This window comes from Cavia porcellus, unplaced genomic scaffold (genome assembly GCF_034190915.1).
Source record: "Cavia porcellus strain 051 isolate PalLab524CR breed Dunkin Hartley unplaced genomic scaffold, mCavPor4.1 scaffold_1, whole genome shotgun sequence".
NCBI lineage: Eukaryota > Metazoa > Chordata > Mammalia > Rodentia > Caviidae > Cavia > Cavia porcellus.
The window spans coordinates 47101479-47127144 of record NW_026947484.1 but is presented as its reverse complement, the minus strand read 5'-3'; the positions used below and the strand labels follow the sequence as shown (position 1 = coordinate 47127144).

Here is a 25666-nt window from a genome sequence, read left to right as displayed (position 1 = left end):
TCAGTAGGAGCTAGATAATTCATATTTTCAAGCTATTCAGAACAGAAATGAAGTTAGCAGTTAGTATATCAATTGCATTTCCAGGAAAAGAAGTACATATTCCCATGAATTTAACTGTAAATATCAAAAATTATCTGGACCTCATAGTATAACACATGAAAACAAAAATTAAAGTTAGTGTGTCTACTAAAGAAAGCAAACTATTTACTATGCATATTAGTGAGGTGTGGGGACCACTAATACTGCTTCAAAACTCAAGCGTGTCTAAGGACATTTGAGGACCTGATCCTGCTTGTTTAGTGCAGGCTCACAGTGGGACACAGTTACGAAACCACAACCTAGCACAGGCAGACACGCATGCGCAGGCTACAGCACTATGTAGGAATGTAAACATGAGGTAACAACCTGTGTAAGAATTATACAGCAAAGACACAGGCAGCTCCGGCTCTTGTTCTTGGGCTCTTGCGCTCTCGTGCGCTGCTGTGCTCCGTGCTACCTGCTGTTGTTGCTGATATCCTGCAAATATACATTCTTTAATGTTGGGAACTCACTTGTGAAAATCTCTCTTGGGCTCCCCTCCCGCTGAACAGGCTGACATGAAGTTTTTGAGTCCAGGCTCTGAGAATCAAGACTGGACAGAGACCAGTTGCTCTTTATTACAAGTTTCTCAAACTTGGAACCCTCACCCACCCCATAGTCCCAAAGGTGAACAAATTTCATAACGAGTTGCTTTATATTAAAGAATAATTGTTCAACATTCATTTCCAATTATTAAATATTGAATTCATCATTAAAGTTGTTTTATGTACTATAAATTCTCAAATTTATGATATAAGTAGTATATTGTATATATTGCAGCTAACACAGCCCTGTTTACATTTCTAAGTTAAAGTGTTCCCATGAAGCCCATACACTTAGGTATAACACTTTAAAAGATAACTAATATTACCTAAGGATTGTACTTCCTTTTATTTACCAGTGTCCTGTCACAAAAACTCAGGCCGAATCCTGTGCCCCTTTCTCATCACACATGTGAGATGTTCTATACGATATGGGCATGGATGGTAGATTTGATTTCCCAGTAGAAAAAAATCAGTTGCTATCAACTATGTTCTCTTATTAATTTATCAAATCAGAAATACAGTACTCTGAAGTTCATCTGATATTCATTTCTTGATAGCTCCAAATGAAAATTCTCTCCATACATAGGGAATAATTCCACATCTAAGATTCTCATTTGGCTCTAAAATATATTATTATTACTAGAAAACCCAAAAATCCACAATAGCTTGTCATAAATGCCCCCATAGACTACTAGTTCATTTCTCTGCTTCACAGATAAACTTGTTGAATCCCAAAAGAAAGAATCAATAGTTCTACCTTGGTTTGCTCAGTCAGGCTTGAAAACAAAAAACAAACTCTCCTAGAGGGGACAGAGATTAGAGATTAGAGTCAGGAGACCAAGTTCTAGGTCTCACATCTTTCTAACATTCACTGTGCAGTACACATACACTGCTTCGCCTCTCTGTGCTAACTTACCTTTTCTGGAAACAAAGATAATCACACTCATCTCAAGAGATGTAGAGATCTAGACTTTATGCTTTCATTCACATAATTTTAGAATTTTACCTAAGTCTGATTCATGCAGTCAGTGTGACCTTGTGCTGTTCCTGGATGTTTCTGTAGTAACTGCGTTGGCACCAGGGCCTTATGATCTCACCACACAGTGTAAGAAGAAATGTTTCACATGTGTTCCAACAAAGAAAAGTTATTGAAGAATTACTCATAGGGATGCAGGCCCACAGAAACCAAGAGCACTCTCAAGGCAATCAAGAATTCCATAATCATACTTAGAGTACCTGTTTTTTCAGATCTTATATTTTATATATATCAACTTTGCAAAGTTCGTCAGCTGTAAAAACTCAACCAAATTAACTACACAAAGCATTATAGTAAAATCCAAGTCTTTGGATTTGAGGCTGATTCTGAAGTTGGGTGGGGACAATTTTTTAGGCCCGAGCCATTAACATATATGGTCTGGGCTAATCTCAAGTAGTATCAGAATTGAGTGGTAGGATACCTAGTTGGTGTGTGGAAAAGCCTTAGAAATTAGAGGTCATCAGTGTTGTGAATATCGAAAAACTGTTACAGAAAGATGTAGTTGGACTTCTTCCCCTGGGATGCGGATGAGAGCTTGGAGGCAGTGGAAAGAATAGGGAATTACTAGTGGCCATGCCTGGCATCTCTTGGCCCACGGGGATTCCTTAACCATTGAGAGAGGGTCAGTACCAATTGGGAACCTGCCCTGCCACTCCAGGTCCTTAGGAAATAAAGAAGGATGCAACCTCACTACCCTTGGGAGAGAGCAGGGGAGCAGAGAGATTTCCTCCTGGAAGCTGGCTGCCATCAGTCATCAGCAGACAGCTTAGGAGTGCTGGTAAACTGAGTCCCTGCACACGGGTCCAAGGCAAAGACAAACAATCCAAGGCTCGAGTATCAGTGCAAAGAAAAAAGTAAAACCTCCAATGCACCAGAGCCACGGAAGGCATCTGGTGATAATCAGAATGGAAAAAAAAGCAAGGAAGCTCAAAAGTTTTTTTCTGAAATAAAAACATGAGTTTCAAATGCACATGATTTAGGAGATAAACGGAAGGGGAATGATGTTGCTTTTGGAAACAGATTCTTTCATTGCCTGAGTCTGGTTGTTAATTTAAATGATCAGTTCTTTTTGATCAGTCCTCACCCTTTTAGAGTAAGTTATGAATTTCCAGTTTGATGTATTTAAATAGAAAAGGGAGAAATCTGAGAATAGTCTCTCATGAACTTTGGTTCTTCCGTCCAGGGCTCTGGTCCTCTCCTCTGATGACGGCAGTCACTAGAAACAGGAAGGCACGTGTCTCTTGTCATTAGGATGCGTCTGTCCTTCTGTCTCTTTTTCACTGTCAGTTGTGGCGTGTGGGTGTGGTGGTTCAAAAAAGAACAGGAAAACTCTAAGGCCAGGCATCGAGGCTCTGTAACAGCTCTGTCTAAAGACAGAGGTTACGGCAGATTAAACTCTTAATCTTTTAGGCTTCAAAATCTTAGAAATGTAGAAGCCCCCTTTGCCTTTGGAATTACATACAGGTTCTGCCCTGAGTTTCCAAATCTTAGTTAGAAACTCAGAAGCCAGTCCTTAGCTTCTTTGTTTTCTGACTCTTCTGGTTCTCTAAGGCAAAGGCAAAAGGTCCTGTCTGTTCTGGGGAAACCTGCCAGAATGTGCAGGACCCTTCAGCAGCAAGTAGGTAACCCACCACAGCAGGTGACCACCAGCAGGCAAGCATACCTTTAAAACAGCTAACAACCTGCATAACCCCTCTCTTCCTTCCCTTGTCCTTTACCCCTCCCCGACGGGCCCGCCTGCCCACTCACCATGTATCCTGTGCTCTTGCTGGCCGGGCCCTATTTTCATGCCTCTGTTCTTTGCCAGTGCTGTCGGTGTCTAGAATATTCTTCCATCCTCTTATTCTCTCTCTTGCCAGGAGCTTATTTAATCACTGAAGTCTTGGCTCCAGCATCCTTCCCGGAGGGGAGCCTGAGTCCAGGTGCACCCGGGCTTCCTTCTGTGTGTCTCGCCAGCAGGAAGTCCTTGCCAATAAAAAGACACTTATCAAATAACTTTATGGTCAACTGTGGGATTTCCTCACCTAGCAGTTAGCCATGAGGGAGACAGAGCATTGTCTTAGGCAATTTTGAAACCCTAGTGTCTAGCACAGTGCTCAGTATGCAGGAAGCCTTCTATAAATAATGAAAACTTAAATCAATTAAAGAGTATAGGGGGGAAATGGAGGGGGAATCTGCAGGAGGCACACATTTGGGTAAGGGAAAGGCAGTAATGTAATTGGTTTTATAAACATTAAGTTGGAGGACACTAAATGCCCCCTATAGGATGTTCAGTAAAGACTGTTGCCTAACTTAATCTTGACTCTCCTGAATTCCCAGTCCTGCCACCTGTGTCTTGAAATGATGCAAGTTCCAGTTTAGGACTTACTCAGTTATTTTGGTGGGAAAAATGTTGCCACACTTAAATGGGGGAAATTAAGGAGGGAGATTATGTTAAAGAAAAGTAAAAGGAATATTGAAGCTCTCAGGGGTTAGCAATATCTTTCTGAGTGCTGAAAGGGAAGTAAATAGCAGTTACTGGAATTTTCCCGAAGGGAGATCGAGCTGTTGTGGTAGCTGCAGGTGCAAGAGAGGCTGAGACCTTTGGTGGAGAGAGGAAGCCACTGTCAGTAAAGCCACACAGAGGAAGCTGGAGGAATAAGTGTCCTGCCCTCCTTTCCTATCCGTCTTCAGACTCCTGCTGACACTTGGCACAGGCCTAACCCAACTGGAAATCAGTTGATATGAGGATGTGTTTCATACTTTCCAGAAAGATCAGCCTCTGGGGCCTTGAGTAGGTGGGGAAAGTAACCAAGATGACCCAGCACAGAGGCTATTGAATCACATCTCATAACTGCTTTGTCTTTAGTGGAGTGTGACTTTTGAGACAATGTTTTAAAGATCTCAGGAGTGTCTGCTCGCACTTCGAAGACCAAGGCAGGAAGATTGTATGCTGGAGCCAGCCTGAGCAAATTATTGACCTTGTCTCAAAACAAACAAACAGATAAGCAAACAAACAAATAAACGATATCTGGGGGATGTAGGTTAGTGAGAAGACCTGGGTTTAATAAGCCCCAGTGCTGGAAAACAAACAAAGTTGAGACTCAAGCCGGACTGACCAAGGTGATCATTTAGCCAAGGAAAGACACTAAACAGTGAACTGGAATCCACGAAGACAGCCAGAGTCCTGATCTGGATAGAGAAGCCAGACCCAGCAGGAGTCTAAGAAGTCTGAGGGCAGGGCCAGAGGGAAAGAAGAGGAAGAAAGTGGCATAAGCTCGCTGCAGAGGCTTCTGGTGGAGGGGGCTGGTTCAGGATGGGCCACAGGTTTGCTAATACTGCTGAGTCACACCGGGCTAGACCCTGCACAACTTTTGCAGACCATTTTCACACACTAGGGAAAAGTTTGCATCGTGACCCCTTTCTAAACCTCTCTCCTTCAGGGCTTTGTCTTTTCTCTCTAAACTTCCCACCAATTTATGCTCTACATACAAATGAGCGCAGGGTGGTGGTCTGAAAAATTCACTCTGTCTGGGTCATTCCTAGCGTCTGTCTTCTCTCTGCCTGGGGTATCAGAATCCTTGACAAAATGCTTTACGGTCCCCTGCTCCCGGTTCTCCCACCCACTTCCCGTGTGGTGCTCTGGGTTTGGGCTTCTTTGCACTGAAATATACTCCAGAGGCAACTGACCATCCTTCAAGGTGATTTTTCTGTCCTGGGCCTTGGATTTTTTTTTTCAGTTTTTTAAAAAAATTTGTGATTATAAGAACCTCACTTTCTTGGAACTCCTTCCTTTCTTCATGTCCATGACCTAGCGTTCTCCTACATCACCTGCATATATTTTCCGTAGTCCCTAATTTTCTCTAGTAATGATGTGGTGTTCTTTGTGAAACTGGACATCCTAGGTTCAAATTCATGTTCAACCCCTTCCTGTTTGTGCAGTGTTGGATTAAGTCACTGGACCCAGCAGAACCTGGGCTTCATGGTCTGTTGGGTAGAGACATGGGCATGGTCGCTGCCCCTTTGGGTTGAGTGGGAGTCTGTGGCAGGGTGAATGTGAATACTTTGGGCTGCTTGGCTGGTAGTAAGTGCTCAGAGTGTGCTGTGAGTAGCTTTATCTCCCTCTTCTGGCCTCTGATATATTTTATTCCACCAAGCAGAGCTACAGCGTGTGACCATACAATACAGAGAATGTGAGTACCGTAAAAGCACGTTGCCATTAATATTTCTCCTTGCTCTGAACACACCGCATTGTCCTTGCCACTTCCTGGAGCAGTTCTGCTCTGTGCCTTTAGCTGCACTGTCATGGTTGCCTCCATATCCTGAATCAGTTCCGCCCATTTCCCTTTCATGATCATTTTGACTTTGAGGAAGAGCCGGATGTCACACAGCGCTAGGTCTGGTGAATAAGGCAGGTGAGGACACACTGTAATGTTTTTACAAGTCTACTTTTCTGTTGGGTGGTGCCCAGCATATACATTCACTGTGGTTCTCATCAAGCCTCGTAAAGACATGAAAGAAAATTTCTAGAACTGCTTCAGGAAGTGGCAAGAATAATGGGCAAGAATAATGGGTGTGTTTGGAGCATGGGGAGTATTTTGAGAGGACTGATGGCAATGTTCCTTTTACTGTAGTAAATGAGTTTTATTTACGCACACCATATTTTGATCAGCTCTTGTGTGCCTTTACCTTGCTTTTCTGCTTTGCTGCTGATGTTCGTATCATTGCCTCCTCTAAATCCTCTTCCCATCTTCATGTATTAAAGTCCTTCTACTTCTTTAAGACTTCCTTAGATGTTACCTTTTTCATGAAGTCCTTGCAGGTCACTGAAGCTCAAGATGGTTTTTTGCTCCAGTGAAGTCTCACAGCCTTTTGCTCATTCTTCAGGTATTAGTATAATTATTTAATTATATTTTAATTGCACTGTAATTATTAACCCTGTAATTTGTTCTTCCTTTAGCATAACTCTGTGTTCCACAAACATTTCCCTTACTTTTTTTCTTTCTTTCTTTTTGGTAGCGGGGATCGAACTCAGGACCTCACCCTTGCCAGGCAGGTGCTTATGCCACTGAGCTAAACCCCCAGCCCCTTCCCTTACTTTCCTATTGTAAAATTTTACTTTAATAGTAGCCGGCTGTGTGTCTCAGTACTTTTACCTGAGGGGGACAGGAACCAATCTTTGTGTTTACCCATCTGGTACAATGAACGACAAGGTATGTGCCTGTGTGCAAAATGTCAAACCAGGATTTTCACCAACATTATACTCTGTGTAACACATTTGGCATATATTTACTTGAGTATCACAGAGCATGTAATATACCCGCACCTCTCTAGGATTTGTTTTTAAAAATGTTTTCTTTTGATTTTCTAATAAAATAAACCTACTCAGTACAATGGTACATGAGAAACCAATTTGTAAGTTTTGGAGGAGGTGAAATGTGAATTATCAGATTGCTCATGCACAGATGATGAAGATGATCCACTATGGTAAAATATCTGTTATCATTACAGAAGAGTGGTGTGGGTAGATGATGACGATGATGATGATAATGACTTTGATACTGGCCATAAAAACCAAAGATCCTGTGACAGTGAAATGGAACAAGAAATGACTGATATGCAACCAGGGGATGCAGATCTCCTTGATTCAGACAACAAAGAAAACAACAAAGTGAGTACATGTTTGATTAGTCAGAATGCTGTGAAATGGTCCACATGCAATGATCCAGTGTTAGAAAATGTAGTCCAAAATATAGCGAGGGTGTTGGCAGGGGTGAAACATATTGGACAGAATGCCAGCACTTTGTAACAAATGAAATGCTCAAGATGCTGTGAACACAGGAAGGCTGAAATACAACTAAACTGTTCAGTTGCAACAATAGCCATATTCAGAAATGCCATATTATGATACCACATGAGCTGAATTGAAAGGTCTTTCTGTAGTTCGCAGGAATTTCTCATGGTAATTACAGGAATGTAAAATGATGGAAAAGTCATGGGTCAAAATACGGCATAAAAATGTATGTCCTTGTTGATGCAAAGACTTATGCTTTCAGTTTAGAGATTTATCCTGGAATTAAGCCATCAAGTGCTTATTAATATAACAATAAATTGAATGATGTTATAAACCAACTTGTTGCTCCTATCTCCCAAACTAATTGGATTTTGACATTTGACAATTAGCTTACCAGTTTCCAATTAATGTTACATTTGCTAACAAAGCACAAGTTGGCCAGCACAGGAACTGTACACTGTAACCAAGAAGAAATGCCAAGTGAAATGCTGCAATTTCAAAGCAGAGAATTGTATAGTATAATCTTTGGGTTTCAGAAAGATTTACTCTGGCCTCATATGCATCAAAGAAAAACAAACTGGTACTGCTGATGTCAACATTGCATTATGATGGAAAAATTGATAGGGAAGTGTCAATAAAACAGAAGTTATACAACAGCTGTCACTCAAAATACAAAGCATTGGATAATGGTTGTGTTTTACTCCATCCTAAACATGTGTGGCATAGTTTGATAGTTTACAAAGAAAATAATAAGTGCAAAATAACATGGAGAAATTTTCTTAGAGAATTGGGACTGAAACTCATAAGAGAGCATTTACAGCAGAGGAAAAACAAAATGTTTCTGCCCAGGGAACTACACAAAAAATTGTGGAGCACCCTAATGAGTTGACAGATGAACAGGTAAGCACAGCACTTAACTACGATGACAAGAAAACCAAAAAGATGTCAACTGTGCCCTACAAAGAAGGACTGGAAAGCAAAACATATGTGCTATGAGTGTCAGTGACACATATATGGAATATGCAATTTTCATGTGTGAAGACTTCCTTGGGTGTGACAATTGAAGCAATGATGATTTTTTGTTGTAGAGTCCTGTTGATATTTTCACTGAAGTTCACATAGGTTTTCTAATGTGATCTCTTAGGTTTTGTAAGCAGGTAAACAGCCAGCATGAAAATGTTGGTGTCTATTCTAAGCACTCATTACATGTTTGATATTTTATTTTACTGATCTTACTACCCTGGTAAGTGCATGTGGTACAACATAGTACACAGCTCCTGACAAAAACAAGAAGAGAAGAGAGATGACAGGACTGCCACATAGGAAAGGAAAGCTAAGCACACATACTGTCAGTGTAAGTGAGACGTGTGCACGGAGCATGCAGTTGTTATGTATGAAGACTGCCTTGGGCCTGACAGTTGAAGCAAAGCTGATTTCTGTGATAGAGCTGTGTTTGCGTTTATATTGTTGCTCACATAGGTGTTTATTTCAGATGTTTTTTCTTAGATTTTGTAAGCAAGCACATAACTGATGTGAAAATGTTTTTATTTTAAATGCACAATGCATAAAGAGAATATACTTTATTTTATTGATATTTTATGTTTCTGTTGGCTACACATTGCATAATGTAATATGAGCCTGCTCACAAAGCAGCAAGACCAGTGAGACGTCAAGTATGTCCTCCAAAAAGGCCAGGAAAGCAAAACATATGTCAGTGTAAGCCATATATACATATGGAACGCGGTGTTGTCCTGTGTGAAGACTCTTTTAGGTGTGATAATTGAAGTAAAGATTTTTCTTGTAGAGCGCTATTGATATTTTAATTTTAGTTCATATAGGAATTTATTTCTGTTGTTCCTTTGTTAGGCTCTGTACACCAAAAAATGAGCTCAAGGCCAGCCTGAACTGCATAGAGAGACCCTGTCTCAAAAAAAAAAAAAAAAAAAAAAAGACCATAAATAAATAAATAAATAAATAGTACTGAATAACACAGTTTTCCAAGCTGAAAAAAATGTACGTCACCTTTAGTTCTTTCTTCTCTTAATCATCAAATAAGATCTTTTCAGTTTCTAAATTTAGTGACTTTTAAAATTTCAGTTAGTTTACCATGTGCATAAAATGATACCCCCTGTGTAATGGTGGATTTGTTTCTTTCATTCCCATCATACTGCCTGTGTTATTTTTTTCCTTTTCCTTGGACCTCAAATAGTTTGTTAAATAAAAATAGTGATGGCAGGAATCTAAAGAAAATACTTCTATACTTAGCTCTAGTTTCTTGACAGATGCTCCTTATCAAGTTAAGAAAGCTTCCAAGTATTTTTCAGAAAATCATAAATGTGTGTCACTTTTTAATCAAATGTTTTTTCTAAGTGTCTTGAGATGACTGCATTTTCTTACCTGCATAAGATTGAAGCTCTAAAACTCACAGGGGAATTATTCTGCATTTTTCTCTTCTCACACTGCCCTTGTCTATGTTTAGTGTCAAGCATGCATTCTCTTGTAATGAAGATGAAGGAGAGGGCCCTCCTATTTTTCTCATTAGAATGGCTCATCAATTATTGTTATTATATGCTGCTTACTTTCTTTAATTAAATAAATCTCATTTGAGCTTTCTTCTTTAATCTGCTTTAACTTATTTTGTGTTTTAAAGGATTATTTGTGAATTCAAACTTTCAAATTTGTTGACAAGATTGTTCTAACTAGTTTTTTCCTATCTTTGTACTTGGTGTCGTATATTATTTCACCGACTTTCCAGTCCTCTTTAAGAGAAGTGTTGAGGTCATAAAAGACATAAAGACCAAAGAACTGTCAGAGATTAGAGGTGATTAAGGAAGATGAAATAATTAAGTGCAAAATGGGGCCTGGTCACGATCCTGGAAGAGATAAAGCCCATGAGAGGAACAAGGAGTGAGATATGAACAAGGCCTGCAGTTTGGTTAATAATACCATATCAGTGTTCGCTTCCTGGTTTTGATAATTCCATTGTGATTACGTAAGAGACTGACATTAGAAGAAGCTAGGTGAAGGAAAAATGGAAACGCTTCCGGTCGGAAACTTTCCTGTAAATCTAAAATTAGTTTGAAGCCAAAACTTTGAAAAAAGATCAATCTGGTTGTTGTGTAGAAAGTGACGGTGGCTGGGTGCAGATTGGAACAGAGGAAAACAACTACCAGTTCAGGAAAAGTGGCTGCAAAAGTGGCAGCTGCCAATGTGATAGGATTTATTAAATTTTAAAGCTACCGTAATGATTTTTGATTCCAACATCACTGATTGGCATCACCTTCCTTCTTAAATTACCTAATCTTGCTGAAGTTTTCTTGATTTTAAGTCATTTCAAAGAATTGACTTAGAAATCCTTTCCAGTTTTCCTTTTATTAATTGAGTTTATCTCTGCTTTTTATTTCTTTAATAAATATTTGCTGAGTTCCTATTATATTCCAGGCAAGATTGACCAAAACTCCTCTCGCCTAATGTATCAAGTCAGATGAGCCTACTAGCAGTGTATGAGGGGAGTGGTACATTTGGGATCAAAACCTACACAGAACCAGCGAGCATGAAGACATAGTGGGTAATCCGTGTCACCCACGGTGGCAGAGTGCCCCTGCTCCAACTCACACTCATAGCCATAGGAAGGGGATTGTGTGAGCCGATACAACTACCTGAAGGAGACGGCGTCACCCTGAACTTGTAGTACAGATGAGTTGGCTTTGTATATCGTGCAAGCTGAAAATGCATGGTAGTCACAATTACACATCAGAGCCACACTCGAGAATGGTCCTGAAAGAGGAGGGCTGAGCTACAGCTCAGCGATGATGTATGGGGCTCTGGGCTTGATTGCAAGTATAAATGGAGTAAAATAAAATAAAAAAATAGATAGTGGAAAGGACAGGTGGTCCTTGGAGTATGGAGCATGGTGATCTTTGTGTGTTATGTTAATGATCACTGGGAAAACTTACACCCTGAAAGAGTCTTTGAACTCCAAGCAAACAAATGAACTCACCTACTTGGTATTAGCCAGACCTCATCATCAGCCACCCTAGGTGGGCATGATGGACAGATGAATGAAGTGGCCACAGTGGATTGGAGGCTACTGGTCTGACTCAGTTACTGCTACCTTTGAATGTCCAACCAGTCAGCAACGTAGACCAATACTGAGCACCAGTTATAATTTCCTTAAAAAAGGAAACAATCACTTAATGGCAAATCAGTTAATTAGGCTCTTTCCATCCTGGAAAAACAAGTCATTTCTCCCCATAGGAAAGGTGCATTATTCCAGGCACGATATTTTCTTTCCTTCCCAGACCTAGAATCTTTGTGTGGTATGCTTGATCTCAGGCCTTGGATCCCATGTGATGCAGAACTTCACGGGAGACATATTTTACAGTAAAGGAGGTATTGGGGTGAGCCAATGCCCAGGGGTTTTATAGGTTGTGTTATATCCCATAGTTCCCCAAAGAAGCTTGCAAGCTTCAACAGAATTCTGAAACAGCTTTGTAAAGTCACAGATATTGTAAAGTCACTGGCTCAGAGATAATGCTCTGAGAAGATGGGAGTGGTGTCCTGTAGGGTGCAACATAGATAGATGTTAAATGAGAGACCTCTGTATGATATGGTATTCCCATTTAAAAGAATCAATAACAAGGAACTAAAGGGTTGAAGCATGAATGCCCCTCTCCCATTACTATCAATGATCCATTAAGAGGACTTGTGCTTCTCATCCCTGCAACAAGGGATTTTCAGACTTAGAACCCTTGATCTCCAAGGAGACTCAATCTTACAAGGGGACAATTGATCTACATAGTTGCAATCACCATTGAAACACTTAGATTCCTTATACCTTGGGAAGCTATGAGGTAGGAACTATTATACAAGGGATACAGGAGTAAGACATGTGGGATCTAGCTATCTACTTGGGAACCCCTTGGTTCTCCCTGGAACTATTATACAAGGGATACAGGAGTAAGACATGTGGGATCTAGCTATCTACTTGGGAACCCCTTGGTTCTCCCTGGCCCCAGTGTAACTGGGACAGAACATAGCAGCACCATCAGCCTCAGGAGATGTGATTACCAAGAGGCCAGGCACCTCAGAAAGGAAGTTTTGGGTCATAGTAACAATATCTTTAGTCTGTTTAGGCTTCTATAACAAATATCACAGATGGGTGGTTTGCAAACAACAGAAATTTATTTCCTCAGATCAAGAGGCTGGGGAGGTCCAGGCTCAAGGTGCCAGCAGACTTGATGTCTGGTAAGGGCTCTTTCCTAGATCATAGATGGCACTTTTTCAATGACAGCTTTCTACCTCACTTGGTGGGAAAGCTATCTGGATCTCTAGGTTCTCCTTCATAAGAAAACTAATTCCAATCTCAAGGGCTCCATTATTACAATCTAATCATAACAGGAATTAGTGAGATGGCTGTTTTCTATTGGGCAGTTGGGATTCTATTGGGACAGCAGCCCCAAAATGGAGTCAGGAAACTCAAAATGAAGTTTACTGAGTCACAAACTTCCTGCAATCTTATAAAAACACCTTCCAGGTGTCCTTCAGCTATCTGGGTCCTCGATCAGGTAGACCCTTGGCTCAAGGGCTCATGGACCCTACATGGGCATGCAGTGAACACTGCCTAGACTAAACTCTGAAAAGTATGTAGTCTGCTATCCAGTTGAGATATACAGTTTACACAGCAACTCGAGTTCCCTTCTAGATCTCTTAAAAACTCCCAGGAAGAGTTTTCCTGGGTATCCTACTGAAAACCCCTTCCAGTTAGTGAGAGTTTTACCTCCTTGCTTTTATATCTTTTAAATACATTGCTCGCATCCAGCCCCCTTCTCGTTTCTCATCATTATGGGACCTGATCCCATAACATAATCATCACCTCCCAAGCTCCCACCTCCTTTGCCACCCCTTTGTGGGTTAGGATTTTAACACATGGGTATTGAGGGATGCAAACTTTGAGATCATAGCAACCAAGCAAGCTACCAAGTTCATAGTGGAAGGGGAGGGAAATTTGGAATGGGGAAATGGAAGAGGCTGCTGTGTACCAATTATGGCCAGGGAACAATTACAACAACGCCCCCTTCTTAGTTTTATCTTAAGATTAAGCACCTGGGAAAATATAGACTTGCTGCTTTCCAAAGCTCTGTGGAGAAGCGGGTCTGTGGAGTGTAAAAGGTAGACTGTGGCAGCCATAGAAACGAGCTGCTCAGGTTTTCTGTGGAGCTGATTGACACTGTCAAGACTCACTGTCCAAATCCTCCTCCATGTTTACGTGCAAATCTTGGTTCCTTTTGGAGCAAGCTGCAACCCCCGGAGTGCATGCAGCCTTGGGGTGTTGTGACCTGTGACTGAGTATGGCAGACTCATTCCTGCTGGTCACGGAACAATTCCAGGGAAAACTGGCTCCAGGACCCCCCATTTCCTTGGTCAAATTTTTTTAGAATTATCCTGCAGGTTGAGGATCCTCCTATCCAAACCCCTAGGCTTCCACCTCTCTTCACTGATGTCACCATGATCTGAGGTTTTTCTACCCCTCCTGCCTCCTTTATGCTTCAAAGTGCACAGGTCTTTTAAATGAACATTTAGTCCTGTCTCGGCTTCTGCTTCTTGAAGGATTGTAACCGATACTTGATATTTAAAGCAATAAGATGAGATTAAATGATCAAATTATGGAAGATAACTGCTGGAACAGTGGCATGTGCTTTTAACCCCAGCACTGGGGAGGAGGAGGCAGGATCATCATTATGCGTTTAAGACCACACTGGGCTACATAGTGAGTTCAAGTCTAGCCTGAACTACATAGCGAGACCCTGTGTAAAGCCAACAAACAAACAAACCAAGAAAGAAAAAACTAAGAAAAAAAGAAAGGCTGAGCTCTGGAGCTCTCCAGCATTCAGAGTGACAAAGAAGAGAAAGAACAATGGAGACTTAGAAGGGCTGGCGAGTGAGTTAAGAAGAAAACCAAGAGAATGCAAAGTGTCTGAAGCCAGGAAAACCAAGTATACTCAAGAAAAAGAATGATCTACTACGTCACAGTTCCCATAAGGTTATGTATGCTGAAGACCAAGAGTTTACCAAGGTGACATTAGAATCACTGGCGACCTTGACACTGGAGATGCTAAGGATAGGCAGGTGTTTTGTTTTGCTCCAGAGATAAACAGTGGCGTGGAGCTAGCAGGGAAACTGAAGTAAAAATAAAAAAAGTGTTCTTACAATGTGAGAGATGATAAGATATTAATTTACCACTGGAATGATTCAGTGAAGCTGAAAACCTGATGATACAAGTGTGGGAGGGAAGCATTACTGGAGTCGGGGGTAAGTGATGACAAACCCAAGGGGAGGCGCTTCAGGGAGAATTAGCTCCACCTCCTCCCTCCTCCCAGGCCCAGGGGTCATCAGTAGAACAGATTTCTGACCACTGACACTTCCGTGCTTTTGATGGTTCATGGATGCATTACCCTGAGAAAAAACCTGGGCTTCTTATGCTGGTATATACAATCCATTTTTCCCACTGATTTATTCATTTCATTAAAAAAAACAGTTTGTGTTTATATTGTTTGATCAGTTAGCATGCCTATATCTTGTATTCTGAGCAACTACTTTGAAAATGACAATATGCAATGTATTAACCATTGTTAATGAAATTCTGTATCATTTTTTTTTCTTTAAAAAACAAAACACATTTTTCCCTTCTGGCTCCTCGATGTTCACCTGGCCAGCTATTGTCCTAGTCTCACTGTGGTCCCCAGGGGTCCTGGGCTTTATCTCTGTTGCTGCCCCTAGTCTGCTTCAGCTCCCGTCTCTGCAGCTCCCTGAACCTGCGCTCAGCTCCAGGAAAGCTTATAGCTGTCTACTTCCTGCTTCCCCCTTCACAACCAATTCCTGGTCTTCTCTGGACCTGGAGTGCTGGAGTTTCTCGCCAGAGTACGTACTTGTGTCAGTATTTGTGTTGGATGTAATAAACTTTTTATTATTAATTATATGAATTCTCAAAATAGATTTAAATCACTGGAGAGAAAAATCAACCTTACTAATTATTTCTACGAAAATATACTTTATGGATTTCTATACCTTTTATGCACCACTGACACTGCTCAGAAAGAGACCCTTAGAGTTTTAGGTCATGAAAGAATTTCAGATATTACTTACGCCATCTCCTTTATTTTCGAGGTAAGGAGTTAGATCTTTGTATTAATTTGTGCATCTACAGTGTATGGAATGCTGGTTCCTGCATACATATGCTCACTAGATCTGGGTATTTGCAGTGTTTTACAGAAAGTGAATATGGGCCTTATTTTTATATACTTACCTGCAATTTATCTCTCTTTTTCTGTAAAATATCTGTTCATATCCTTTCTTTTTTGGGGTGTTGATATTTTTCATATTTATTTTCAGTGCATTTTTATTATGAGGGATATTACCACACATTGTAAGTGTTTTCTGGGCTTATTTATCTTTCTTTAGGTGAATTTTCCTTATGTTTCTGACTTTGGTATCATTCAAAGGATGTTTTACTTTACTTTAAAACAAATTAATCTTTTCTGTATTAAATATGGTACTTTTGTGAACATTTCAGATTTTAATCCACCTAAATTTTTTAATGATATGAAGGAGTAATACGACATAAACATTCCTCAAATTGTAGCTAGTTGTTCCCATACCTTTTCTACAATTATTTTCCATATTGCTGATATGAATGAAGACTTTAACATAAATAACACTGTATACAGAGCACCTATTTTCTTTGTGAGAATTCAGAAGGGGCACAGATTTTGAGGACAAAAAGAGTTTCGTCTGAGTACCTACAGTGCTTCTCCCCTCTACTGTGTGGGTTCAAGAAGAAAATTTGAGTGTGGCCCTGGCACCAAGAGGTCATTGACAAATGTCATTTTGTTGTACCTCATTTTGATTTATTGGTAGTGATCCTAGAGAAAATTCTGTATTTGGGCTCTACCCAGTTCTGTTCATCTATATGCTTGCCAGGATTATACTATGTTAGTTTTTGCTCGTTGATTTATAAATATTAATTTAATATTAAATATTAATTTAATATCTAATAGATAAAAATTATGTGAACTTTAACATTTTATGAATAATTTTAATGCCTTTTCAGAAACATATCTTTATTACAATTATATAATTATATTGTGTGTATACACAATTCCATTAGAAAAGTATATTGATGGCTCTTCTAATCAGTAGGGTCAGCGCCTCAGGTGGAGGAGTAGGGGTTGCCTAAGTACCCGAATAAATTTCTACATTTTACACTGCAGTGATGTATGTGCTCTTACATGTTCCTTAAATATGTACACGTTTGCATGTGCACACAGGTAAATGTTTATCCAACAAGGCTATTTTTGTGAAGGAGGCAAAACAGATCTCAGCCTACCATTGATGACCTCACCTCTCCTGATTTGTTTAATTGCACGTGTAGTATTATTGGTTGTTCCTCTTTCTCAACTTATTACTTATTATTAAAAAACTTTAGGTGGTTTTTGGATATGGTGTGCTTTTGTATTTAGTATGTTAGAATCCAGTATGTAAAAGTATGAAGAACGTGATTTCAACAAGAGAAAGTTCAAAGGCTTCTGGTAATTTTGGTTAACTTAAATTTACTTACCTTTAATTTTTTCCTTCTTCATGGAGAAATTAAATTCTCATTTTCTATTGCCATCAAGATCCAAGTGAAGAAATAGGGTTAAGCTGCAATGTGGGTTTTGTTTTGTTTTATTAAGTATAAATCTAAGTAGAGAATGAAGAAAACATTCTTCTGAAGAAAAATGTTAAGCACTAGCCTGGATTTTAAAAAAAACTCCCATTTCTTGCCCAGTGTCCATACCTTTCATGTTTGACACTTGTCCTATTGAGGGAAAGAGAATAAAATTCCTGATGATTGCAAGGGGCTTTCTAACTTCACGATTTTGTGAACATTAATCTCCTGTGCAGGCTGGTTTACATTTTGGGGACTTTCCACTATGTCAGCTACTAAAGTTCTGTCATTGTTATTATAAACACAGTAAGACCCCAGTGTCTTCAGACACTGCTTTTCCTTTATTTTAACGCATTCCTTTTACCTGATAGTTGAATTACATAATTATTATTTCTTTGCATTCTCTCTTAATCTATGTCTTTTCCCCTTGTTTATTTTCCTTGTTTGTTTTTTGTACGTGCATTGTGGGACAGGGAACATTAGGAAATGTTCCTTTACCAACTACTAGCACTTAGTGCTTTGTGAGATCTTCCACTGGAAGTATTTTTTAAAACTCACCCCGGTTTTGTGACTACTCTTCACATCATAGTGCTGCTTTTATTATTGATGTTGCTTCAGTTTGAAGAAATTGCAACAGATCACCCAGAGAGCTGCAAAAAAGAAATAGTGGAGATTCATGAGATGGTAGTTTCAAGAAAGATTTTAGTTTCCAGAAACTTCATTGGCTTCAATGACTGACAATCAATAGGCTTGGTATTATAGTGGATGCTATGAGATGTATAAAAGAAGTGTTTATTTAGTTATTCATTCATTATTTAGTAAATATTTTATTGAGAGCCACTGGATGGGCGCTGAAGATTCATTGGACAAAAACAAACAAACAAACAAACAAAAGCTAGGTATGAAGCCTCTGTCTGGCAGTGGAGTCAGACATGACTGTTAGAAGTGCTGTGGAGAAAAAGAAGAGGGAGCACATTGATTCAAGACGTGTTCCTTAACCACCACCTAACAGCACTGAGGGTGCATAAACTGGGAAGTGGGTCAGGGGAGCTTCCTATAAGAGTGACCAACTGTAGCAAGTAAACCAGTTGCCTCTTTGTGTGTGTCACCAAGGACAAATCTCCTTCCTGTGTTCCTGCTGGCCATAGCCAATCAAGCCACATGTCTCACAGAAATGTCATGTTGAAACAGAGAGAGGGCAGAAGTGCTTTACATGTCCAAGGAGGGAAAAGGAGACCGAGGGAGAAATGCTCGGGGCCAGGCTCTAAATGTGGGAGTTTGGCCTTCTTTTCCACGTGTGGTCCAAGTCGTATATCACAACAGGAGCTAGGCCTTCCCTCCCCTCAACCATTCAGCCAACCAGGCATCACATCGACAGGCCAAAACTTGCTATCTTTCACATTGATCTACCCTTTTTCCCCTGTCTGGGTGGTTTTCAATCTTAAATGAATGTTGAAGTTACCTAGGGAATTTCATTCATTCATTCATTCACTAACTCATTTATTTTATTTACTTATTGTAATGCTCAGAACCAAAGTCAGGGCCTCATGCATGCTAGGTAAGGGCTCCGTCACTGAGCTATACCCCCAGGCCTCTGCAGAATTTTAAATAATGTTAATGCCCAACTTTCATCCCCAGAGGTTTTTCAAATAGCCTGGGTTTCCTGATTTTTGAAAGCTCTCCAAGTAGTTTTAATGTGTTAATAAGGTTGAGAATTATTAGTCTAAAAGACAAGGATGATCAAGATGAATGCACCACCTCATTCACTAAAGGAAAGAAAATGTTTTCATTAAGCATGATCAGACATCTGCTTTTTTAGCAGAAAAATCACAGAATCATGGTGTCTTAAATAGACATTAAGTTTAGAACTAGTGTAAAAACAAGTTTCTAATCCAGCTACAAGTCTAGTCTTCTAGTAGTCAAAATCTAAAATGAGACAGTATGATGTTAATTCTGTGGTGGTGACAGTTGGTGAAATGCATAATGGAAACTGACCTAAAGGAAAGTGAGGAATGTTAAACAGCATCAGTACTGTGGGACATTATTACTATGGAGTTGATAAGCAAGTTTGCTTTGGGAGCGTGTTCACCTAAGCTTTCACAAGAAATTCAAAATGATTTACTCAGTCCCTGAACCTAGTCCTGCAGACAAAGGATGGTTTAATGCAGAGTTTATTGGTCCACAAACAGAATAAAGACCAAAGAGGAAATATTACATGGAAGCACATTTCCATCCAATGAAAGGAAGAGAGGGGTAACTTTTTGGGAAATATTATTCAATAGTGGGGAAGGAAGCCCTGGGAGATAGAGCTTCTTGACTCAAAATACTACTTAAAGATCAAACATCCTTTATTAGTGATTCTGTGTATGAGACATGTGTATGTTAGATAGGAGGAGGAAGAATTCAAGGAATTCACAAGTCAATAGGATGTGGATATACGTGCTTGAACAAATATACATGTTTAAAAAAGAGTGAGATCTATATTTTCCTCATTAAACTATGCCTGATATTAGAGAAGTAAAATACACTTAAGATTCAGGCTTGTATCCCATAAATTTCAGAATATTGATAACTATCCTGCATGTCTCCATGTTTTACATCTGATGCTCAGTGCCACTTAGGAAAAATGACTCAGGCTAGAAATGACAATCTGCTGCATCCAAAGGTCATCCTGAGCTGACCATCAAAAGACACAAGCAAATGTGGTGTGAATTCCTGATATTTTCCAACCTCCTGTGCCTCTTTCCTGTTGCAGTGATCAGGCCCATAATCTCCTAAACAAATGGACAGCAAATAGTTTAAATAAAAGAGACACATGGTATGATTTTTGGGGGGCACTTAGTACAGTCAAAATTCTCTGAATTTGAGACAAAGAACTTCTCCTGGCAGCTTTTATTTATTTGATCTTCAAACCAAGGCAGGGGATACTGAGGCAAGCCCAGGAACTGAGCAGGACCTTGGGAAGTCAATTCAAAGACCTCTCCAAGCAGCAAATTCTGCCAACTAAGAGAACTGTCTTGTCTCTAAGGCTGGCAGCTTTAGTACTCTGGAATAGCGGTGTCAGTAGCCAGTGTCTTCGGCTGCCTCAGCAGTGGTGTTATCTTGACTTCAGAGCACCGAGCATGTGCTCTTTTCCAACACAACCAGAGGTCCCTGTGTCAAACAACTTAACCCTAAAAAAGCCTGGTCCCCAACACTTTCTGTACCAAGGAGCCCTAAATATTGACCCTTGTCTCTAAATGATCCCACTGCCTCTCCTGCAGGTCTACCCTGACCTTTGCCTTCAGGATCTCTGCTGGAAAATGATGCTTATCTTAGATCACTTAACTCTGTTCTGCTCGCCTCCCACCTTGCCACTAGGTTCCCTCCCTGTCTTTCCAGTCTGCGTGGTTTCTTAGAATAACAATCTGAGAAACTTGCATTAACATTACAGTGCACAATTGGGTTACCCACCCTTAGAAAACAAGAGTGTCTTTGAGCTGGTTTTGGGTGTGGGTGGTGAGTGGGAGAGTGGCGGTCATGAGCAGAATTGGGGAGAACCTTTTTATTCTTCTTAGTTTCAGGTTCTGGCAATTTGGAAGCTCACTTGCCACACCTTGATGTATAAATATGGAGACACAAAGGTAATAAATTTCTTAGCTACAGGTTTTGCTTATAAGCATAGGCAATTTATATGCATTATCCTTGTGTTATGTCAGTGCTGCGGTTGGAACATGCTCTCCCAAAAGCGTATGCTGAAAATTTAATCCCCAAAACAATAATGTTGGAAAGTGGAACTCAATAAAAGGTGATTAGGCTACAGGGGTGTGTTTGTGAAGTGAATGGATTTGTGCCAATATTTTGGGAGTTTGTTATCATGAGAATGCATTTGTTATAAAAGGGGGACTTGAGTCTTAATCTCTTTCTCTGTCTTTCTCTGTCTTTGTCTCTCTCTGTCTCTGACTCTGTCTCCCTCCCCCTTCTATCATGGAGTGATACAGCAAAAAGGTCTTCATAAGGTGTCTGCCCTAGATCTTGGATTTTTCAACCTCCAAAACAATGAATTTCTGTTTCTTATAAATTACCCTTCTCTGGCATCCCATGGTAGATGTGCAAAACACTTGAGGACAATCAGAAATAATTTCTATGAATAGTAAATCAAATTTTATGAAAAGGTTACCATATAGAGTTCAGTTTTAGTTGGGAAGAGAAATTCAATATGGTGCATGTTCCAAGTAGCCAGAAGAGTGTTTTCAGGAGAAAACAAAATCCACATTCTATAATAGACACTTGGAACATCATAACACCTAGGGACCTTATGGTTTCTCAAAGACTTTTATTTCAATTGAATGCCATAAAAATGGAATGTTTTTATTTTCTTGAGAAAATAATAGCAATAGATTTCTTTCTCTCTAGGAAGATTTTTTTCATCCCCATTCTCATCATTGTAGAATTCTAGAACTGGAAAGAGTTTTCTAATTCTGCATTTTATGTTCTGCCTGAATTTTTTTTGTACTAGGAACTGAACTCATGACCTTATGCTTGCTAGGCAGGTACTTAAGTCACTGAGCTAAATCCCAGCTCTGCCTGAATTTTTATAAATTGGATTCTCTTTCTTCTAAAAGCAAAAATAAGGTTTTTCATGAGAAAATGTCAGAGTTACTTGTTTTTCTTTTCATTTGATAATCAGTTCTCAAGACAGGATAGCAGGCACCTGAGAAAGGTCTAACTGTTCTGTAGACAGCATGTTCTTCTGTGCCTGGCCAAAAAAAAAAAAAAAAAAAAAGAAAGAAAAGAAAGTCAAACAATATAAAATTTTCCAAGACTGTCAGCCTCTTCTCTGGAAATTCATTTGTCAAATTCTGCCTGGTTAATAGATGAAAGAATAATAATGCCATGCATGTATAACACACACACACACACACACATACAGAGTCTAGCTTTCTTTCTCTTGGGTTTCCCTATTTTGCTTTTACAGGTACGTAAGGCAACAGAGACTCACAGTGTGGTGGTATTTAAAATTCACATGCATGGAGGAGAACGGCAGCCAGTAAGAGACACCATCGGAGCTGAGTGTTTTCTTTATGAGGTGTTCCTGGGTCAGCCAAGCCACATAGCCTGCATGTGGAAATGAACAGTAGGGTTGGAGGTCAGCAGGTTCACTCCTGACTGTGGAATAAAGGAGGGCTCCCTAACTTAAGCATCCTTATGAACTACCCAGGGATCTTGTTAAAATGCAGGGTTTAATGCAGTAGGGTTTTGGAACAGGGTCTGAGACTCCTCACTTCTAACGAGCCCTCAGTGGGCACAGGGCTGCAGGTCCATGGTACAGAATGGCCTTCCCAGCCTTCTTCCTCTTCATCGTCATAGATTTTTAGAGCTAGAAGGGATTTTGAAGATGTTTAGTTGCTCCAAAAATACTGCTCTACAAAGTTACTTTTTTCAAATCACTAGGGGAAATCTTTGAAATTCCAAATTTTTAGAGATTCTGGAGCAGTCCATCTGTAGGTGATCCAAGGCATCTGTACCTTCCAAGGCCCCTAGGTCAGTTGGAGGAATCACTAATAGACTTTTCATTTGACAAATGAGAAAACAGAGTTCATAGCTGGTTATGTAACCTACTCCACAAGATCTGCTTAGAACTGTCCTCAGAACTAGAATTTCTAGACAATTTTTCAGCCCACTACCCTGCTATCCTTTAGGCTGCTGGTTCTCCTAAGAGAGGAGATCAATTTCCTACCCCTGAACAAAAGATTCTTAAGTATAAAGTAAAAATCAGGTCCAGTACTGCTTAATGAGGTGACATTCTACGCACGCATTTTCCTCTTGCTGAAGCCCCGGGAGGCTTGATGTGTGTTTGTTTCTACATCCTGGAAAGAAGTTGGACAGAGATGAGCTCTAGGAAATGGAAAAGTTTTACACATTTTATTCCCTTGGAAGATAATTTCTTCACTTCAAAGGTGTTTGTTCTTTGGTGTTTTTATCCTGATAACTGATGAAAATATTAATGTTTTCAAATGGCTTCTATTATGGTCTGGATATGAAATGTCTTCCAAAGGCTCGGCTTGTTTCCCAGTAAAGCACTGTTGTCAGGCAGGGCTTTTGAGAAGTGATTGGATCATGACTTCATCCACCGATGAATTCATAATTGATGGCATTATTGGGTGGAAACAGAAGATGGGGCCTATTTGAAGGGAGTGAGTCATGGGGGATGTGACCTCGGGGACTGTATTTTCTCTCTCCTGCCCTGCTTGTCTGAGTTCCTCGAGCTGAGCAGCTCTTCAACAGTTCTTTCACCACACCCTCCCACCGTGGTGTTTCTGCTTCACTACAACAAAGTCAGCTGACCGTGAGCTGAAACATCTGAAACTCTGAGCCAAAATCACACCTTCTTTTCATCACAGTGACAGAAAGCTGACTAATACAGTTCCTATATAATCAGCACACTAAAATGAATGTGCTATAGACCCTTGCAACATAATGGTTTTTGTGTTTATTTTCATCTCACTTGCCGTAGGTTTTGTTTTTGTTTATTTGTTTGTTTGTTTACTGGATTACCTTAGCCTGATCTCTCTGACTTTAGCATAGACACTGAAACTTCACACAGTCTACACTACCATCCCCTTCCTGACCTGCCACAATTCATGGAAAGGAGTTGTGGTTTAGATTTTCCTTGCAGTGGGAAACTCCTGTTTCACCTCTCTCCCTCTCCCTCTACCCTCCCTCTCCCTCTCCTCAGTGGAAAGAACAACATTTCCCTTAATGGTAAACAAAACCATGTGCTGGTCTGGTCCTGCATAAATTAACCACACATTTTCCCCACTTCCATGGAACACAAATGCTCCTCTCACCCACCCTGAAGTCTTCCAGGGCTGATCTGTCAATGAGCGATTCCCCTTGTAAAAGGAGTTTCCTGGGAGATGGGAAATCTTGCAGTCTCTGTGGGCTTCTCTGCCGGAGTTGGAGTTGAAGCCTCCTTGTCCTATAAATGCTATGTATAGTAACAGGACACACAGGGAGAGCCTTCTTTGGAGTGTATTTTGTTTCTGGAGCAACCTGTTGAAAAAACAGCCTAATTCTCATTAAGTAGCCCTGGGTCTCAGCAGAGTTTCACTATTGAGTGGACTGAACTCTTGACTAAGAAGGAGATGGGTGAGTGCTGGGCTCTCCTTTCTATATGTGCAGGTGTCCTGGGCAGCATCAGGATTTCTTTCCTGATCTTGGCCATGTGGTCACTCTGTGTGAACACACTTGGCAAACTGAACTGGAAACAAATAGAGGGTAGTACTTGTAGAAGCAGGAAATAAGGTTTTACATGTCATCAGAAAGCACTGTTACCTGCCCTATTAGACTTTTATAAGGTGGTTGGTAGAGGATGGCATGGTAGCTGTGCGGTGCCTTTGCAGAGGCCTCCTTTCTGCTCACCCATTGTAGTGTTGTTAACAGGGTCTGGCTGCCACAGGTTGAAATCTATCATAGTGCCAACAGCAGGCCATACTTTTAAGGGGCTGCCTCCGGCCAATGGTAAGGGGGGCAGGACGTGAGGAATGCAGAATTCCTAATTCTGGCCTAGCCTCTTCAGCAGCCTTGCTGAAACTGCCCTAGAGCTGCAAGCAGGCTAAGACTTTCCTTTTTCCCCTTTTTCTGTCTCTTTCAGCAGAGTCTGAACTCTCTAATTGTTCTGCCTATATCCCCGGGTTCCATCCACACTTCTCTCCAGTGACAAGTTGTGCTAACAAAGCTCTTGTCTGCCTTAATCTCCTTAGAACAACTGCTTCTTAGGGACCTGGACAGTCTAGACCGTAAAGTCAGCTTCCTATGAACAAACCAGCACCTACAATGATTAGTGATATGTTTCCCTGAACTTTGGAAGCTTTTTGGCAGGTGGTCTGGACTGGGCTCAGTTTTAGGGTCCCAGGATAATTCCCTTGCAATGGTATGGCAAATAGAAACACTGAAATGATACCCAGGATTTGAGGCAGATTTATGTATGTCAACAGATAATGACTGAGATCGTTCCCAAAAGAGAAGGCCTGATCTTTAGTGGTCTAGGGCTTATAAGGGATAAGCAAGCAGGAAGTACGGCAGAATGGCTTGTCAGCTGGGGACTGGTTTATACAATGTGCATCATAGTGACCAGCTATGCATCACAGTGACCAGCCATCTCTAAGAGATCAGAAGCAACTGGAAATGGAACAGTAGCTTTAACTTTTTAAACTAAGAAACTGAAGCACACTGGCTGGTGGGGGCCACTGACTGTCTTTGGGGTCACTGACAGGGGAATGACTCAAATGCCCATTTCAGGATAGACCGCCGGTCCACCCTTATCCTGCACCCTGGCCTCTTCTCCAGGCCCACTATCCCTTTCCTTCCCCCCTCATCCATGAAAGCCCCCATCCTACTCTTCCTCACACACAGCAGCCCTTCACGTCCTTCATTAGAATGAAGTAGAGTATTATGAAATTTTAAAAGACATCAGGAACAAAGTGATAAAACCAACCAAGGTTTGTTTCCCACTCATGCTTCCATGTGCAGTGTGGGTCAGTAAG

At 40.5% G+C, this 25666-nt stretch overlaps 1 long non-coding RNA gene across 9 annotated transcripts in view; it reads right to left on the bottom strand.

Moving 5' to 3' along the window:
- Window positions 1–378: 378 nt before the first annotated feature.
- Window positions 379–25666, bottom strand: part of LOC134475788 (uncharacterized) — a 51365-nt gene continuing 26077 nt past the window's right edge. Inside the window, exons 3-10 of one of the 9 annotated variants that reach the window (XR_010047041.1) lie at window positions 23973–24173; window positions 22120–22235; window positions 17697–17788; window positions 17049–17131; window positions 11433–11604; window positions 7827–7889; window positions 3409–3624; window positions 738–3026 (exon numbers count right to left, since the gene is read on the bottom strand). This is a non-coding gene — a long non-coding RNA (uncharacterized LOC134475788). Of the gene's footprint in view, window positions 517–737; window positions 3027–3408; window positions 3625–7826; window positions 7890–11432; window positions 11605–17048; window positions 17171–17696; window positions 17789–22119; window positions 22236–23972; window positions 24174–25666 lie in introns of those variants that run through there. The other 8 variants (XR_010047045.1, XR_010047043.1, XR_010047034.1 and 5 more) reach the window with 8 other exon arrangements.